Source organism: Staurois parvus, unplaced genomic scaffold (assembly GCF_062004578.1).
Source record: "Staurois parvus isolate SC_StPar_1 unplaced genomic scaffold, SC_StPar_1.0 ptg000187l, whole genome shotgun sequence".
Lineage (NCBI taxonomy): Eukaryota > Metazoa > Chordata > Amphibia > Anura > Ranidae > Staurois > Staurois parvus.
Genome location: NW_028317983.1, coordinates 210460 through 230814, shown reverse-complemented (window position 1 = coordinate 230814; position 20355 = coordinate 210460). Strand labels below are relative to the sequence as shown.

The 20355-nt window shown below is 40.5% G+C and overlaps 1 protein-coding gene across 7 annotated transcripts in view; it reads right to left on the bottom strand.

Moving 5' to 3' along the window:
• The window catches only part of CYRIB (CYFIP related Rac1 interactor B), a 261661-nt gene that overhangs the window by 66950 nt on the left and 174356 nt on the right, over positions 1 to 20355 (bottom strand). For all 7 annotated transcript variants that reach the window (XM_089677502.1, XM_089677498.1, XM_089677501.1 and 4 more), the window contains exon 3: positions 9483 to 9520. The gene's annotated coding sequence lies outside the window, so the exon portion shown is untranslated. The remainder of the gene's footprint in view (positions 1 to 9482; positions 9521 to 20355) is intronic.

The following is a 20355-nucleotide window of genomic DNA, read 5'->3' as shown; positions in this document are numbered from 1 at the left end:
GAGTCATGTTTGGTTGCTATAGCAACTCACTCAGTCAGGAATGTTAGCAGGTCTGTTCTAAACACACTGTTTAAACTTGCCAACTTCACTGGCGATTGCCATCTTCAAACACTTGTAGTTTTAAAAGTATAAATGCTAATGCGAAGAGCTTAGTATTGCAAGAATCACAAGATGCTGATCTAAATTATGATGTATAGTATGTCTCTGAAAGATAAAAAATGAAGGCACAGTCGCAGTTTAAAAACGTCCCTTCAAATTTCAGGTGGCTGTGAGTGAAGTTTCAATGAAAGTCAATGGGAGGGGTGAGTTGCAAACAAATGGTCATATTCTGAAAACTATCAGGAGTATGTCCTAGCCGTGAACATTTTTAGTGACAGCAGGGTTAGCTGAACGTTTTGATATAAGATATGTGTAGATGGGCTTGAAAATGACAGAGTGATGGCAGTTTACACATCATGTTCTGATTTTTCCTTCCACCCTGTAGCTGTGCTCTGCTGCCACTCTAGATGAACCATTCATTCCTATGGGAAAATTTTGCCACAAAAACCGCGATATTTCTTGAACGATTCGGCGAAACGTTCCACAAAGTAATAGCAATCCGATCGGGAACAATCCGCACGTTTTGATATATTACTTGTCTTTGTAGTGTAAAAACTGTGGGAGGAGTTAGCGTGGCAAATTTGGCTATAAGAATAAGAATATACTTGTGAGATAACAATAAGTGTTCCTGCTATGCAAGAACACTTAATAATCTTGGCTCAGGAATGTGAGGAAGGAAAGGGAAAGCCTCAGAGCCAAATGCAGATGAAAAATTGTGTGTGTGCCTTGGGGCTTGGCTGCAGCCAGCTCTCATATACTTTTGTAAAAGCACTGAAAATGGACATAACAATGGTTAGCTGATCAGTCCACATTCATTCATTTGAATTTAGCACCCACTGGGGGGCAGCTATAGAACTTGCACAGCCACAAAGCCCTGAAATATCTAAGTCATGTTCAGTTTTTTCCTAAGGGTTAGTATTTTATTTCAATACATTATTTAAAAATTAAATTTCTGCTTTGTTGTTGGGGAAAATATTTAAAATTTCTATTTTTTTGTCAAGCGTAGTGAGAGCCCAAATTTCAAGCAGTGTGATGTTGATAAAAGTCCCCAGCTGCCTTTAACAATAAAGCAGCTGATTCAAAGAAGGAAATGCTTTAAAAATAAGTCATGTTTTTCCTAGCTGGTGCCTGCGTCCAGTGGGGGTGTCCTCTTAAGGAGAGTGTGCCCCCACCATCCTATTTATCCCAAGCGATCAAGGTATGCCAGTGTCACACAAAGGCCACCCAGGACAGGTTGTGAGAACATGACCCACTGGGCAAGGACACAATTATAAACTTGACCTACTTATTGGGAGTAAGACATACGGAACGTCACGTCTGATTACACTCACTCCTGGCGCTGCAGCCTTGTGGGGACGGATGATGACAGGCTGTGTATCGGGAGCGGACAGGCGGAAAGCCAGATACATGATTTGAAAACAAACCTTGCACGCATGCCCTTCAAGCTGCCAATATCGCAGTGTGATAGTGGGGAGGATCTGAAAGCGGGAGAGCTCAGCAGTACGCGCAGTTGCCAAGCTCTCGAATGCGATGCCCTGTGACGAGCGGATTTTCCTAAATAACAAATGAAGGGAAAAATCTAGAGGTATCAACCAATGGCAGTGCGATGACTGGCTGCTGAGCAAGAAGCAAGTTCATTAATGAACTGAATTTTATAACCTTCCAGAACATGTTTCTCGTATGCCATATGGTGCCAAAATGATCTTCTGTTGGGCACTGATGATTTTATAAAGGAGAACTCCAGGCAAGACATTACGGGATCAGTCCACCAAAAATGGCATTTCAGCTTTTGACTGCAACTGGAAAGCTAAACCACCAAACAGTTCCATATAACTGAAAGGCTCTGTGCCCAGTTGTTAGGTCTACCGTACCCAGGGGTGGACTGACCATTTGGGAACTCGGGCACTGCCCGAGGGCCCGGGGTCAGTAGGGGGCCCCATGAGATGCCCCTGGTACCTTTCATAGGCTTTTTTGGGGGTGGTTTGAGTGTGGGCGAGGACACAGGGGCCCCATGATCCCCTATTGCCTGGGGGCCCCATGAGTTGTCAGTCCGCCCCTGACCGTACCCATCAGTATGGGCTCCAGCTTTTCCAGATGGATACTTTTTACTATATTATGGAGGCGTGAAAACACCTAAAATGGGCAGCAACACCCAAAACTCTAACTTGTACAGGAACCAAGATCACTATATTCCAACAAGCCAGTGGGTGGTTCAGTCAGTAGCTCAAAAATCACTTTTGGGTGGATGGTTCTTTTACACCTTAAGCACTTTCGGTAAACAAAATATACTTGAATAAAAGTGAGTAAAAAGAATGAATCTGGTTGCTGGTTGGTCAAATTCTCCATGGAGACTATAGGGGGTTAATACTAAAACTGTTGCGTGCAAAATCTGGTGCAGTTCTGCAAAGAAACCAATCAGCTTTCAGGTTTATTAAACAAGCTGAAGCTAGAAGCGGATTGGCTACGATGCACAGCTGCACCAGATTCACAGTGGTCCAGTTTTAGTAATTCAACCCCTTAATGTCCAAAAGCAAGAACTGCTGGAGACAAGATGCTGGTTCCATAAGTATTAGAGAGAAAAACAAAAAATAGCCATCACACACAATGGAACCAGCACTTCATTGTCCTCCATCGACTATCTGAGACATACCCTAAATGCAGCAAGCTCATTGGTAGACTGTAACCCATGAACAAGGAGGGCATTGGATAAAAATGTGTACAAAACTATTTTTGTGTTTATTTTGGATAGAGTGAAGGGGGTTAAAATCCCTGCTATTTTGTTTGCCAAATGTGTCCCATTGGGGAGATTTGCCTTTACTTCCTGTCTCATAGCCAACATAAGAAGTGAGTAGAAATCCCTGCAAATTAAGGGAATTCCATAGGTCCCCTCCCCCACAGATCACCAGAACTATCGCTAGACCTATCCCCAATGAAAGATTTCCCCTACTTTTCTATAGAAAACCCAAAATGTGGGATTTTCTTTTACTTGCTCTTTCAATGATTACGATAAGAAGGTGAATCTCCCTAACATGGGCACAGACAGCAATAAAGACCTGACAGGTGTTCTAATCCCTCTGTATCCAAAAATAACAAAAAAAATGCTTGCCTTAAGTTATACTTTAATGTCATGGTAGCACATTGTTTTATTCTAACCCAAATAATGGCAAACAGTCAGCAGGATGGATGATGTAGCAGAGTCAACCAATCAGCAGTCCTGTCAAATGGGTCTCTCAGGATCTTCTGATTTGGCAGAGAGCACCGGTCTGGTACAAAGAGATTTTCAGGTTTGTACGGTAACAACCAGGGGCGGACATACAACTCATGAGGCCCCCGGGCAATAGGGGATCATGGGGCCCCTGTGTCCTTGCCCAAACTAAAAAAAGCCTATGAAAAAGGTACCAGGGGCATCTCATGGGGCCCCCTACTGACCCCGGGCCCTCGGGCAGTGCCCGAGTTTCCAAATGGTCAGTCCACCCCTGGTAACAACAATCAGGTCTGCTTTGTTTATAAAATGATAACGCTGCAAAAATCCCAACAAGAAGTCAGAATGCTTTCACTGCATGGTCCAAACCAAAGAAAGCCTTATGATGACATCTACTGGCGAGATTTGAGAAGGCAGCAAAACGCTGCAAAGGTGAAAAACCGAGGCTGAAATAGGAAAAGGTTTTAGGTCAAAGTTTTTGTTTGTTTGTTTTTTAGGTATATACGTTTTAAACTGATATACTCTTGCTATGCATGTGCATAGTTTAATGTTCTTTTCTATGACAGACCCAGAGACCAGTTTGTTACAATACTTGTAAGGAAGCAATACATTTGAAGTCCTGAATCTTACACTCTCTGAGGTGCTGACAGCACAGTACTGAAAGAATCCAGTGCAACACAAAGACCTTTTTTTTTTTTTTATTTGGATAGAGTAGGGAAGTGTTATAACCTCTGTCAGCTTTTTTGCCATTTGTATCTCATTAAAGCGTAACTCCACGTTTAAAGTATAACTAAAGGCAAAACATAGGTTTTTGTTTTGGATACAGTAAAGATGGATTAGAATGCTTGTCAGTTTTTATTGCTGTCTGTGCCCCCGTTACGGAGAGTCACACTCTCTAATTGCCAGAAAAATAACAGAGGGGAAATCTTCCCATGGGGACACTAGTTCTGGTGACCTGGGGGTCCCCGAGGAATTCCCTTAATTTGTAGGGATTTCCACTCACTTCCTGTTTGGTTATGAAACAGGAATTGAAGAGAAATCTCCCTGACGGGACAGAAATGCCAAAAAAAAAAAAAAAATGACAGGGGTTATAACTCTCGCTTACTCTACCCAAAATGAAAAAAAAAATGCCTATAGTTCTACTTTCAGCTATACTTTAAAGTGGTTGTAAAAGCTAAACATTCTTTTCCTTAACCACTTGCCATTCGCTTGCTGTTTATAAACAGCAGGACGGTGGCACTCCAGGGGCATTTTCTAGCTGTGCGCGCTCCCTGGGAGCACACAGCACCGCGATCCGGTGCCCGCTGTGTCCTCCAGACACAGTGGAACACCGATCGTCAGACGGGACCTCTGTGCGAGGTCCCGATCATGTGATCACTCGTTGGCCAATCAGTGATCACATGCAGAGTAGTAAGCAAGATGTCACTTCTGACATCATTGCATACTACGTGTGAAATGTGTGAATGATCACATGGTACAGGGCTATTCACAACAGCCTTGTACCATGTGACAAGCTGTGACCAATCACAGCTCACTCAGTAGTTCTCAATGGCTGCAAGAATGCAGCCAGAGAGGAGAAATGATTGCTTTTACAGTCTTTATGGGTGTAAAAGCAATCAGTGTAAAAAAAAAAAAAAATCTTCATCACCGCCCACAAGTAGTACAGTGTCTCCATGGTGACACTGTACTGCTAGGGTGACAGTATGTAAAAAATAAATAAATATAAAACAAATTAAAAATTTTTTTTAAAAATGTTTAAAAATTATAATCTTTGGTTATAAACTAATTTGGGTTATTTTTTTTTTACTAAAAAGATAACGGAATAAACTTTGGCCAAGATATATGATGAAATACTATTTGCAAAATTTTATAAGAAAAACACTTTTTCAAAATTTGTGGACTTTTTCATTTACATAGAAAAAATAATTAAAATCCCAGTGGTAAATAAATACCACCAAAATAAAGCTTTATCTGTCTCACAAAATGCTAAAACATTCATATGGGTACAGTGTTGCATGACCGCGCAATTATCATTCAAAGTGTGAAAGTGCTGAAAGCTGAAAATTGGCCTGGACAGGAAGGGGGGTGAAAGTGTCCGGACTTGAAGTGGTTAAAGTGATATTAAAGGTTCCTTTTTTTATTTATTTATAACATCAAATATGTCATACTGACCTGCTCTGTGCAGTGGTTTTGCATGGAGCAGCCTCGATCTTCCTTTTCTCAGGCCCCCTGCCGGCACTCCTGGCTCCACCCCCTTGTCCAGTGCCCCCAATAGCAAGCTGCTTGCTATGGGGCACTGATGAGTGCTTGCTCACAAGCCCCGCCCCCATTCTCTCCTCTTCTCTCTCCGCCAATGGCTCCTACTGTTGTCTCAGCCAATTAGGAGAGAGGGACCTGGGACAGCTGATGCTCCCATGCACATCACTGGATCATGAGGGGGCTCAGGTGAGTATTAGGGTGAGTAGCTCACAGAAGGTTTTTCACCTTCATGCACAGAATGCATGAAGATATTATTATTATTATTATTATACAGGATTTATATAGCGCCAACAGTTTGCTCAGCACTTTACAATATAATGGGAGACAATACAGCAACAATACAGTGCAATACAAGAGGTGTCCCTTCCCTCCAATAAGCTCTCCTCACTGATGTAATGGCTTCTTGCCCCCCTGCTTTTCAGAGCATAGAGATCCTGTGTAAATTCTGTGCATTGAATGGATGTAGGAGATGAACAGTTATAGATAAACAAGTACAACTTATGTAGGAGGATTTGTTTCATCTCTGTATATCAAACAATGTGTATAGGTGAGGGTTGAAAGTATGAAACAGCTTGCACAAAAGGAAAAGGTAACAACTCCTATAAAAACGTGATATAAAGTGCAGCGCTGAGCAAATAATTAATACATATAAAGAGGAACAGCCAAGTGCAATGTATATAAAACGTCCAGTAATTAAATACATAAACGGAATAAAAATGAAAATGGGTGGAACAGTCCAGTACACCATATAAGAGCTCAAAAGAGCAAAATGAACTGGTAATTTAAGTGAGGTATTAATATCCATATAGCAAGGCAAATTAGCCACAAATATAAGTATCAAATAATTGTTTCCAAATGGGTGAGAAAATAGAAATAAACTGGTGAAGTCCATAAAATATATCAAAATATATTGGTGTCCGTAGGTGCAGCACTCCTAAGAGGAGGTTAAACCGAAGGTACAGAACAAGTGAAGGGGTCCACCACCTCTGTCAGATGAAAACTCCCCAGAAAGCTACTGGTTAATAGCATGTATGCATATCACACCTGTAGATCCAGAGGCAGACAGGGATTCTAATGTGAACTGCTCCACTCCAGAAAGAAGGATAGGGCCCTTACCTAGGGAAAATAGCTCACCACTGCTGGGCCAGCAACTTCCGGCACAGCTTCTGCCTGGCTCGAATCTCTTGCAGTGGGCTATTCATCTCCTTCCAAACCCAGGTTCTGCTTCACCCGCTTCTCTCAATGTCGTATCTGATGACATGAAACGACAAGTACTTGTCTTTTCACGTCATCAGATACGACACTGAGAAGGGCCCTATCCTTCTTTCTGGAGTGGAGCAGTTCACATTAGAATCCCTGGCTGCCCCTGGATCTACAGATGTGATATGCATACATGCTATTAACCAGTAGCTTTCTGGTGAGTTTTTGCCTGACAGAGGTGGTGGACCCCTTCACTTGTCTTGGACCTTCGGTTTAACCTGCACTTAGGATTGCTGCACCTATGGACACTAATATATTTTACGGACATCAATTTATTTATTTCTACTTTCTCACCCATTTGGCAACGATTATTTGATACTTAAAAATATTTGTGGCTAATTTGCCTTGCTATTATATGGATATTAATACCTCACTTGAATTACCAGTTCGTTTTGCTCTTCTATGAGCTCTTATATGGTATACTTGACTGTTCCACCCATTTTCATTTTTATTCCGTATATATAATCACTGGAAGTTTTATATACATTGCACTTGGCTGTTCCTCTTTATATGTATTTATTTATTATTTGCTCAACGCTGCACTTTATATCACATCTCTGTATATAAACTGAGGCCAGCGATTGGGAATATGGAAGGGTTTACAACCACTTAGAAAAAAAAAAAAAAACAACACACAACCCCTTTTCTTCCTGTTCTCTGCGCATAGTTCTTGTTTTTTTTTTTTTTTTTCCTTTTTAATCAACTCAGTGGATTTTCTGCAGAGGAAAGTGCAGAGGAGGAGGCAATTGTAAGCTCCTTGAGGGCAGCAGGGACGTATGTGAATGTAATATATATATATATATATATATATACACATATATACACATATATATATATATATATATATATATATATATATATATACATACATACATACATACACACACACACATACATATACATACACATACATACACACATACGTGTGTATAAAGTGTTGCGTAAATTGACAGTGCTATATAATACCTGTAATAATAATTTCTTTTAGGGTCACACATTTAGGGTTTCCTCAGGGGACCATTAATACACAGAGGTAGATGAATTCACCAAGACGTGTTTGCTTTCTATTCCTATATACAAAGTAAATGATATGGAAAGGAATGTCCAACACACAGGGTGCTGCCAATCATGCTGGCAAAGTTGGGCTTTCTAGCAGCATGTTCTGCAATGTGAGTGTTATAGGCACACCCAGGGGCGGACTGACCCTTTGGAAACTCGGGAACTGCCCGAGGGCCCGGGGTCAGTAGGGGGCCCCATGAGATGCCCCTGGTACCTTTTTCATAGGCTTTTTTGAGTTTGGGCAAGGACACAGGGGCCCCATGATCCCCTATTACCCAGGGGTCCCTTGAGTTGTCAGTCAAACCCTGGGCACACCTCATATTTAATCTTTAGCTGTAAAATAAGAACTGTAAAGAAATATTCAACATCAGTTTTTACATTGAAAAAAGTATATATGAGCAGCATAACAATTGGGGTGGGGTTCTGTGAACCCCTTTATGATGGTCCAACACATGTGCAGCGGCAAAATGGTGGGCTTTAAAGCAATAGTTAACTTCCATTTTTTTTATTTTTTAGGGGCACCTAGGTGGGTTACGCTACAATGTTCTACTATGATGTACTGTATATTAACACATACTTACTATCACTGATCTAGCAGATGCTGGTAGCTACCATTTTACCGGGTCTTTCTTCCGGGTTCCGTCTGTTTGGCCTTTTGAATAGCCAGGCCGCACTTCCATGCACGGGGGTCACATCACTATGACACAGACTGGGTTCTGTGCATGTACGCTGAGCTCTGCATGCGCAGCTCAGTGTGCAAGACAGCTGACAAGCAGGAGGAAGCTTTTATGACAGAAAGGACTGATAGGATCTCGTCTGTTATAAATACTCTGCAAGGAAGCAAGTTTTTAAAACGTGGGTTATACCACTTTAATGCCCACATGTGTCACTGGGCAGCCATTATTTATATGCTGAAAGCACACTCACTGTGCGCTCCCAGCACAAAGGCTGCTCCTCCTCTGGGGCATAGATCAGTAGCCGGCAAAACTGGCGTCCAATCGTGTGACCACTATGACAGCGGTCCCATGATCACTGATCCTCATTACCCTCCGGGTGTTCCCAACTGTTTAAAGCAGTGGTTCTAAACCTGGGGGTCGAACGACCATTTCACAGGGGTCGCCTAAGACCATCAGAAAACACATATTTCCGATGTGTAAAGACCAGCTACTGTGTAGAAAGCAGCTGCTGCATTGAAAGCAGCTACTGTGCTGAAAGCAGCAGTATTGGAGATAAAACGACACTCATGAATTATAATTACTGGGTAAATAATTTTATGGTTGGGGGTCACCACAACATGAGGAACTGTATTAAAGGGTCACGGCATTAGGAAGGTTGAGAACCACTGGTTTAAAGGGACGCTGGAGTGGGCAAGAGGGGTTGAATGCCTTAAAAAAAAGCATACCCAGCATTACTAAACTGTTGTAAACATTTTCACACACACAGGAATCCCACAAAGGCCTATGATTTTTGCAAAGCACGTTGATGAATAATCAGTGCCACAGAGGAAAATAAAATTGTTTTCCCTATAAACATGAAGAAACAAAAATTACAATAAACAGATAATTGTATGCCATGCAATGACGTGTAAATGTGCTGCACTCACCTACTCCCAGTGTTGCAGTTGTTGTATTGGCTCCCAACCTTTGAAATACACAAAAGAGAACATTTTCTATTAGTAGGGTAGGGTAGCATTGCATTCAATGCAGAAGCAACTCAGCAATGAGGAGTGTTTTGTATGCTCCATCCCATACATTGAACATCTTACACACAAAACGAAAGGCATCAAGAAAAATCTAAATGAAATTCTAAGTGTCCAATTATCACTGAAACTATGAAAGAAGTCAGAACGTCTACTCAATTTCTTAGAAGTCTATATCAAGTTAAACATTTTTTTCCTAGATCTAGTTAGAGGGGGAAGGATCAAAACTCAGGTTTTTACTGCTATTGGGGGGTGCCTTAGAGAGATTTATCTTCACTTCCAGTCCTGCTGATAGGACGTGAGAGAAAATCTGCTACAAAGACACAGACTGAAGAAGCATTCTACCAGGGGTTTTAGCCCTCCACTACTCTACTACAGAAAAGCATTTGCAGTTTAGTCTGTGTTGCTGTTGGAGAGTTTCTCTCCTCTTGTCTAGTAAAATGTTGTCACCAGTGCAGGAAGTGCAGAGCCTCAAATAGCAGTAGAAATCTGACAGGGGTTCCAATCCTTTACCACTCTGTCATAAACTAAGAAAAACATTTTGGCTGAACATATACCCCTCTTAAAGCTCTAGGATATTCATCTAAATACAAGTGCTCTGTATTAGTAGTGGAATCTGGGTGTGCTTTGTATATTTCTTCCAGATCTGTGTAGAAATTCGGTGAGAAACTCTACCTCTCTGCAAGAGTTTCCTGTAAAGAAAAAAAAAAAAAAAAAAAAGACTCCTCATTGCTGCTCTCTCCTTGCGCAGGGTGACTGGTCTCGTCTCCGCCCCTTCTTGTAGTTTTCTGTAGGCAGCCTGCTCTCTTTACAGGTCAGTGAGGATGACACTGCTACATTTACAAAGTAATAGCTGGGTTCATATCAGCATTTGGTACACAAAGTCTATTTGTATCGTTTGTGGCTATTAAGAAACATATTTATACATCAGAGGAGGCACAGAGGCTTAGTGGTTAGCACTTCTGCCTGGCAGTACTAGGGTCGTTGGTTCGAAACCCACCCACGCACCACCTGCCTGGAGTTTGCATGTTCTCCCTGTGCCTGTGTGGGTTTCCTCTGGGTACTCCCGTTTCCTCCCATACTCCAAAGAAAAATCAGGTCCCCTCCTCTGCCGAACAGGGCTGTACTATGTAGCAGGTCTATGCAAAAATCTCAGGACCAGATGGACAGAATTACAAATCCTTTGGCAGGTAAAACAGCTCCATGTATTTCATCTGTGTATGTAGCTTTTTGATTGGACTGTTTCTGACAGTCTTTCTTTCTTTTCCTCCAGATGTAAAGAGTGCCCCCTTGTCCTCTGTGATGACCTCAGGGTGAATAACTCTACACCGAGTTCACTATATGAACCACTGATGTATTTATACATGGAGATCATATCCCCCCTTATATATTATACATGGAGATCATATCCCCCCTTATGTATTATACATGGAGATCATATCCCCCCTTATATATTATACATGGAGATCATATCCCTCCTTATGTATTATACATGGAGATCATATCCCCCCTTATGTATTATACATGGTGATCATATCCCCCCCTTATGTATTATACATGGAGATCATATCCCCCCTTATGTATTATACATGGAGATCATATCCCCCCCTTATGTATTATACATGGAGATCATATCCCCCCTTATGTATTATACATACAGATCATATCCCCCCTTATGTATTATACACGGTGATCATATCCCCCCTTATGTATTATACACGGAGATCATATCCCCCCTTATGTATTATACACGGTGATCATATACCCCCTTATGTATTATACATGGAGATCATATCCCCCCCCTTATGTATTATACATGGAGATCATATCCCCCCCTTATGTATTATACATGGAGATCATATCCCCCCTTATGTATTATACATGGTGATCATATCCCCCCTTATGTATTATACATGGAGATCATATCCCCCCTTATGTATTATACATGGAGATCATATCCCCCCTTATGTATTATACATGGAGATCATATCCCCCCCTTATGTATTATACATGGAGATCATATCCCCCCCTTATGTATTATACATGGAGATCATATCCCCCCTTATGTATTATACATGGTGATCATATCCCCCCTTATGTATTATACATGGAGATCATATCCCCCCTTATGTATTATACATGGAGATCATATCCCCCCTTATGTATTATACATGGAGATCATATCCCCCCTTATGTATTATACATGGAGATCATATCCCCCCTTATGTATTATACATGGAGATCATATCCCCCCTTATGTATTATACATGGAGATCATATCCCCCCTTATGTATTATACATGGAGATCATATCCCCCCCCCCTTATGTATTATACATGGAGATCATACCCCCCCCCCCCTTATGTATTATACATGGAGATCATATCCCCCCCCTTATGTATTATACATGGAGATCATATCCCCCCTTATGTATTATACACGGAGATCATATCCCCCCCCTTATGTATTATACATACAGATCATATCCCCCCTTATGTATTATACACGGTGATCATATCCCCCCTTATGTATTATACATGGAGATCATATCCCCCCTTATGTATTATACATGGAGATCATATCCCCCCTTATGTATTATACATGGAGATCATATCCCCCCTTATGTATTATACATGGAGATCATATCCCCCCTTATGTATTATACATGGAGATCATATCCCCCCTTATGTATTATACATGGTGATCATATCCCCCCTTATGTATTATACACGGAGATCATATCCCCCCTTATGTATTATACACGGTGATCATATCCCCCCTTATGTATTATACATGGAGATCATATCCCCCCTTATGTATTATACATGGAGATCATATCCCCCCTTATGTATTATACATGGAGATCATATCCCCCCTTATGTATTATACATGGAGATCATATCCCCCCTTATGTATTATACATGGAGATCATATCCCCCCTTATGTATTATACATGGAGATCATATCCCCCCTTATGTATTATACATGGAGATCATACCCCCCCCCTTATGTATTATACACGGAGATCATATCCCCCCCTTATGTATTATACATGGAGATCATATCCCCCCTTATGTATTATACACGGAGATCATATCTCCTCCTTATGTATTATACATGGAGATCATGTCCCCCCTTATGTATTATACATGGTGATCATGTCCCCTTATGTATTTATACATGGAGATCATATCCCCCCTTATGTATTATACATGGAGATCATATCCCCCTTATGTATTATACATGGAGATCATATCCCCCTTATGTATTATACATGGTGATCATATCCCCTCTTATGTATTATACATGGAGATCATATCCCCCCTTATGTATTATACATGGAGATCATATCCCCCCTTATGTATTATACATGGTGATCATATCCCCCCTTATGTATTATACATGTAGCTCATATCCCTCCCTTATGTATTATACATGGAGATCATATCCCCCTTATGTATTATACATGGAGATCATATCCCCCCCTTATGTATTATACATGGAGATCATATCCCCCCTTATGTATTATACATGGAGATCATATCCCCCCCTTATGTATTATACATGGTGATCATACCCCCCCCCTTATGTATTATACATGGAGATCATATCCCCCCTTATGTATTATACATGGAGATCATATCCCCCCTTATGTATTATACATGGAGATCATATCCTCCCTTAATCTCCGCTTCTCAAGAGAGAATAAATTCAGTTCCTCTAATCTTTCCTCATAGCTGATCTCCTCCATGCCTCTTATCAGTTTGGTTGCCCTTCTCTGTACTTTCTCCAGTTCCCCAATGTTCTTTTTGTGAATTGGTGTCCAAAACTGAACTGCATATTCCAGATGAGGTCTTACTAATGATTTGTACCGGGGGAAATGATATCTCTCTCTCTGGAGTCTATACTTCTTTTAATACAAGTCTAAAGTCGGATTTCCTGTCACTTTACAGAGATTTTCTCTCACTTTCTGTGGAGTCTCTGCAGTACTAGCTAAAAATGTACAGATAATAAACACAACATTCTATGAACACATAAAAGAATGCAAACCATGGAAACATTGCTTTTAAAAGATTAACGTACATCCAGATAATAGTCTGCATTCACCAATAATGTGTGTTAGGAACCGTTATTCTCAGCGATCAATGCTGAAAATAAAAATTAGGGCAAATTCAGTTTATATAAAATGTTTGTTTTGTTTTTATTACAAAAGTACCAAAATGACCACTATGAAAGCAATATTTTTAAGACGCACAGACCAGGGAATACAATGATAATCAGTTCGATATGGTTTTCTGTTGTTTGGAATCCCTCCACTGCCACCCCTTTGTGGCAGTGAAATGATTTGTGGATCATGGATACTAATGAACTTCTGGTGTGCAAGTACAATCTCTATTAATAAAGTGTTCTATCTGCCAAGTTTCCTGGAATTCGAGCAGAAGAGACGCTGCTCTGTTTCAGCTGCCTGCCCACCAACATGCTGGACATAAATAAATGATGAAAGGGTTTCAGTCGGCAGACCTAATGATACAATGGAGGATTGCCTTGTTCTAATTTAGGGTAAGATGTGCTGTCAATCAGGAAGGTACTGCGAAGGAGTGGGAGAAGACACAAAGGTTTCCAGGTTGTGGGGCTCTGGAGGTGTTCACAAGGAATTGAGAATAGAGTGGAAACTGGCTGTATTTGGAGATTTCAACAGCACCTCATTCTGAAATAATGTCCTGCTTTGCCATTTCATCTTAAATCCCAAACTAAACCTCTGTATTAACCACTTGCCTACCAGGACAATTCTGACACTTCTCTCATGTAAAAACCTACTTCTTTTTGCTCGAAAATTACTTAGAACCCCCTAACATTATATATTTTTAAGCAAAGGACCCAAAGAATACAACGGTTGGTGTTTAAATTTTTGAGAGAAAAATACAATTTAAAGCATTTTAGTGAACACAAACACAATAGAATACCCAATTGTTTTGTAAAGTATAAAAGATGATATTATGCTGAATGCATGGATACCAAACGTCATGCTTTAAAACTGCCCATGGAATGGTAAACTACAGTACATTCAATTATCCGTGGGTGCTTTAAAAGCAGGGTGGATAAAAATCAATGATTTTTTTAAAAAAATTTAAAAAAAAAAAAAAAAAAATCGGATTTTTTTTATTTAAATCGATTTTTTTTATTTAAATCGGATTTTTTGTAAATAAAATGCTTTTTGAGGAAAATATATTACCATCCAAAGGTTATTCCATCATGAAATAAAGATTAGTTTTTTTAATTATGTAGAATAAGGCTGTATATGTGTAATTTTTTTGGTAAATAAATTCCATGAATCCATTCACAATGTCATGCTCTTCCAGAGGTTTTTGTAAGATTATTGGGCAGTTTCTCTGCCTACAAGATATTATCACAGATGTTCGGTTTACTTTTGCAGTTCTCAAAACTGAATTTGACTCAGCGGAGATCTCATGCCTCTTCTTCACAGCAAAAATGTTATAACATGAACAGAGTTAAGAAAAAGACCTTCATCCTAACTTCTACAAACCTATGAATACAGAATCAACCCCTTCACTGCTAAGTTTCAAGAAGTTCAGTGAATAGAATAGAAACAATATTTTTCTGATTGTTTGGAGTGGAATAGATCTGCACAAGAAGAAAGTGACACTAAGTGTGAGGAGGAAGGGGCTGACAGTCTACGTTTCTTAAAATATATATATTTTGTTTAGCCAAATTAGTTACCAAACATGGATGTTTAAGCAAATCACATCTGCTGGAATGTTATTGTTTCAGTTGAATAAATCTATTTAAATTGTTATTATTAAGGTAATGATTATTTTTCTCCTTCCTAAGTACAACAGAAAAGTTGTCCAAATATGAATGATTAACCTATTAAACTGGGGATAAAAAAACTAATATGAAAAGTTGTTATTCTAAAAATCTTCATCTACTTGTATATTAAAGTTATACCAGCAAGAATTAGTCTTTATGTAGAAAACTAGGATTTAAATCAAGCCTTACTGACTAGTAAATCGTGATTGAAATCAGTTTGATTTAAATCAAATCCACCCTGTTTAAAAGCCTTTACAGTTTATCATTTTAGAGTTACACAGGGGGTCTGGAGCTAGAACTATTGCTCTCGCTCTGGCGTTCATGGCCATACCCCAGATGTGTGGTGCAATCACCGTTTACATAACCCTGCCATGCCTACTTGTGCATTTGCATTTGTGTGCAAGCACAGGGAACTTCAATTTTTGTTTTTAAATGACTATTATTAATTTATTTATTTTTTAAACTGCACCTTTCAGTTTTTTCTATCATCTTTATTGCAAGAACAACATCCCGTGTGATAGCATGGGCTGTGACAGGTCCTCTTTTTGGACAGATCTGGAGTCTATTAGACCCCATATCTCTCCTCTGAGCTCCAAAGCATGTGATCAGATGCTTTCACAAGCCGATAATAGCTTGTTTACAACAATCCAGTACCGGAAGTGATTAAATCGTCATTGCTTCTGGTTTATGATCTCACAGAGTGGGAGAAACAGTGTCAGTTCCTCGGTCTGTACAGTGCACCAGACGCCATCAGACGGATCAGTCCCAGACTGCCTGATGGGACGGAAGAGCCCAGGAAAGGCGGCAAAGAAAGAGGGGGTGGGGTGGAGAAGGGCTGTATAACTGATCTAATCACTTCTACAAAAAAGAGAATAACTGGCTGAAAGGCTGAAAATTTGGATAGCAGGATAATGTCTGTTGCTGTAAATTATATCCTGGTATAATTACTTTAAACTGAGTACGTCATGTGATGTCCAACGGTCAGGAAGTGGTTAAACTATGCCCAATAGAGTCCATACTCATTAAAATGGTGAGTTAGCAGATTTTTGCCATTCATTTAAATAGTAAAGGACAACCACAATGAAGAAAATATTGTCCCTCACTGTCATGCAGCAGAGCGTCATTCCCTGGCATGTGGAGGGCTCCAGCTCTGACTCACATGCGGCATGTCTGACCAGAGCTGAGATGGCTATTGCTTACACACAGAGTGCAGCAGTCCTGTCCTGCTGCATGACAGCTAGAAAAGGACTTTTTAGTATGACTATAGGCTGCTTTACTATTTAAAAAACAGTAAGACTCTGCTAACTTATTGTTTTAAGGTACAAGCAGGCTAATGGGAATATATTTATATGGGGCTTAAAAAAACATGCAGCATTTTTGATACAAAACACATTTTTAATTATAAGAATTCGTTAAAAGAAAAACACGTAAGGGTAAAAGTCACCATGATTGTATTTTACTAGGACAGCGCCAGAGGCACACTGACAACATCTACTCTGCAAAACAGATGGCAAGGAAATGTAATTTTCTCATTGTAGTAAACAAAAACAACCACAAGATGGCAGTGCAGTGCATTCAGCTCACTAGGAACACTTCCTAACATCCACTGTGACAACAATGAGAAGGGCAGACAGGCCCGTCCTCACAACTGTACTAACACAATGGACAGAGAAAAACTGCATTCCTTTCTTAAGTACTAGTACTTAGTAGGTAATATATGCTACTGAAAGAGGGGGAAAAAAATCTTTGTATTTTCTCTTTCCTTTGTGATAAGGAGGTTGAGAAAGAAAGATAGAGATGGAGAGGACTGCGGAAGAGAGAAAAGAAAGAAAAAGGAAAAAAAAAAGAAAGATATAGAGGAAGGAGGAAGAGAGAAAAGCGAGATGGGGGGGGGGGGGGAAGAGGAAAAAAAAAGAGAGATGGAAAAGATGGGGGAAGAGGAAAAAAAAAAAAGAAATGGGGAGGAAGGTGGAAGAGAAGAAAAAGAGATGGAGAGGAAGGGGGAAGATAAAAGAGAGAGACAGAGAAAAAGGGGGAAGAGAAAAAAGAGAGATGGAGAGGAAGGGGGAAGAGAAAAAAAAATGGAGTGGAAAGGGGAGGAGAAAAAAGAGAAATGGAGTGGAAGTGAAAAGAGAAAAAAAAAAGGGAGAGATGGATTAGAAGGGGGAAGAGAAAATAAAAGAGAGACGGAGAGGAAGGGGGGAGAGAAAAAAAAGAGAGAGAAGGAGAGGAAGGGGGAAGAGAAAAAAAAAGAGAGAGAAGGAGAGGAAGGGGGAAGAGAAAAAAAAAGAGAGAAGGAGAGGAAGGGGGAAGAGAAGAAAAAAGAGAGAGAAGGAGAGGAAGGGGGAAGAGAAAAAAAGAGAGGAGAGGAAGGGGGAAGAGAAGAAAAAAGAAAAAAAAAAAAAAAGGGGAGAGATGGAGTAGAAGGGGGAAGAGAAAATAAAAGAGAGATGGAGAGGAAGGGGGAAGAGAAAAAAGAGAGATGGGGAAGAAGGGGGAAGAGAAAAAAGAGATGGGGAAGAAGGGGGAAGAGGAAAAAAGAGGGAGATGGAGAAGAAGAGGAAAGGGAGGGAAAGATACCAAGGAAGGGTGACAGAAAGAAAGAAAGAGGTGAAAAGGAAGGGGGAAAAAAGAGAGATGAGAAGAAAAAAGGAGACAGAATTTGGGGGGTGAGAGGTGGAAATAAAGGGGGACGAGATTAAAAAAAAAAAAAAGGAAGGTGTGCTGAGGATGAAGAGGGAAGAGAATGAGAAAGAGAGAAATGGGAAACAAAGATAAAGAAATATAGAAAATAAAGAGAGGCGAGGAAGATAGAGATAGAGATAAAGAAGAAGAAATGGGAGAGAGAAATGAAGAGCAGAAGGTGGGAGAGAGATGGTATGAAGGTGGGAGAGATAGAGATGAAGAGTAAGGAGGATGATAGCGATGGAGAGGAAGCGGGGAGACAGGGAGGAAAAGAGAGATGGGAGAGAAGGAGGCAATGGTAAGATGAAGTGGGGCAATGCAGAATTAAAAAGAGATGGGGGAAGAAGGGGGGCAATAGAGAGGAAAAGAGAGGAGGAATAGGGGAGATGGAGAGGAAGGGGAGGGAAGGGGGGGGGATAGAGAAGAAGAAAGGGTTGATAACTTGCCTCCCCCTATAGAATGTGAGAAGCATCAGCATAGAGAAGTGTCTCACAGTCCACTTTTTGAGATGTTTGAATCTGATCAGTGATGTAGCAAATGAGAGGAAGTAGAACAGAACGGACTTAACGCACAACTAAAGGCAAAACTTTTTTCAGTTTTGGACAGAGTGGAGATGGATTAGAACCTCTGTCAGTTTTTACTGCAGTCTGTGCCTCCGTTAGGAAGATGTTACCTCTGTATTTGTCCTGTTTACCTTTTTTATCGATAGTGAAAGTAAAAGAAAATCCCACTGTTGGGGTTGTCCCCAGAAAAATAATAGAGGGGGAACCTTCTAATGCGAACACTAGTTCTGGTGACTCGTGGGCTCATCCATTGACCGCCACATGTTGATTGGCTTCTGCTGTGTCCAATCACAGCAGGAGTGGCGTTCTAATTTTTAGGGACTCTGGCATAGTAGCACTGGATTGGCGTAAGGCCAATGTGGTGCCAATATTTAAAAAGGAATCAGAATCTTTACCAAGTAATTATAGACCTGTTAGAGTAACTTCTATAGTTGGGAAGATACTGGAGAGTTTAATAAAAGACCACATAGATGAGTTCTTGCTGGAAAAAAATATTTTAAGCAACAGACAGCATGGATTCATGAAAGACAGAAGTTGTCAAACAAATCTGATTTCTTTTTATGAGGAGCTGAGCAAAACCTTTGACAGAGGGGTGGTATACTTGGACAGAGGGGTGGCGGTGGACGTGGTATACTTGGATTTTGCAAAAGCATTTGACACAGTTCCCCACACACAGCTAATGTGTAAGGTAAAGTCTATAGGCTTCGAAAAATCTGTATGTAAATGGATAGAAAACTGGCTAAAAGATGGTATTCAGAGAGTAGTGGTTAATGATTCATACTCTGAATGGTCTAGGGGTGTCAGTGGTGTACCCCAAGGTTCAGTGTTGGGAACCTTACTTTTTAATATATATATATAAACAATATAGGGTCTGGGATTAAACATACCATTTCAGTCTTTGCAGATGACACCAAGCTGTGCCGTGGAATAACGTCCTTACAGGATGTCTCCAACATACAAGCCGACCTCAATGCTCTGTGTAATTGGGCAACTATGTGGCAAATGATGTTTAATGTTGATAAATGTAAGGTTCTGCACTTGGGGGCTAAGAATATGCATGCATCATACATACTAGGGGGGGTACAACTAGGGGAATCAATGGTGGAGAAGGATCTGGGGGAATCAATGGTGGAGAAGGATCTGGGGGTTCTGGTAGATCACAAGCTTAATAATGGCATGCAATGCCAAGCCGCGGTTTCTAAAGCGAACGAAATCCTCTCTTGTATTAATAGAGGTATAGACTCCAGAGAGAGAGATATCATTTCCCCCGGTACAAATCATTAGTAACACCTCATCTGGAATATGCAGTTCAGTTTTGGGCACCAATTCACAAAAAGAACATTGAGGAACTGGAGAAAGTACAGAGAAGGGAAACCAAACTGATAAGAGGCATGGAGGAGATCAGCTATGAGGAAAGATTAGAGGAACTGAATTTATTCTCTTGAGAAGAGGAGATTAAGGGGGGATATGATCTCCATGTATAATACATAAGGGGGGATATGATCTCCATGTATAATACATAAGGGGGGATATGATCTCCATGTATAATACATAAGGGGGGGATATGATCTCCATGTATAATACATAAGGGGGGGATATGATCTCCATGTATATTACATAAGGGGGGATATGATCTCCATGTATAATACATAAGGGGGGATATGATCTCCATGTATAATACATAAAGGGGGATATGATCTC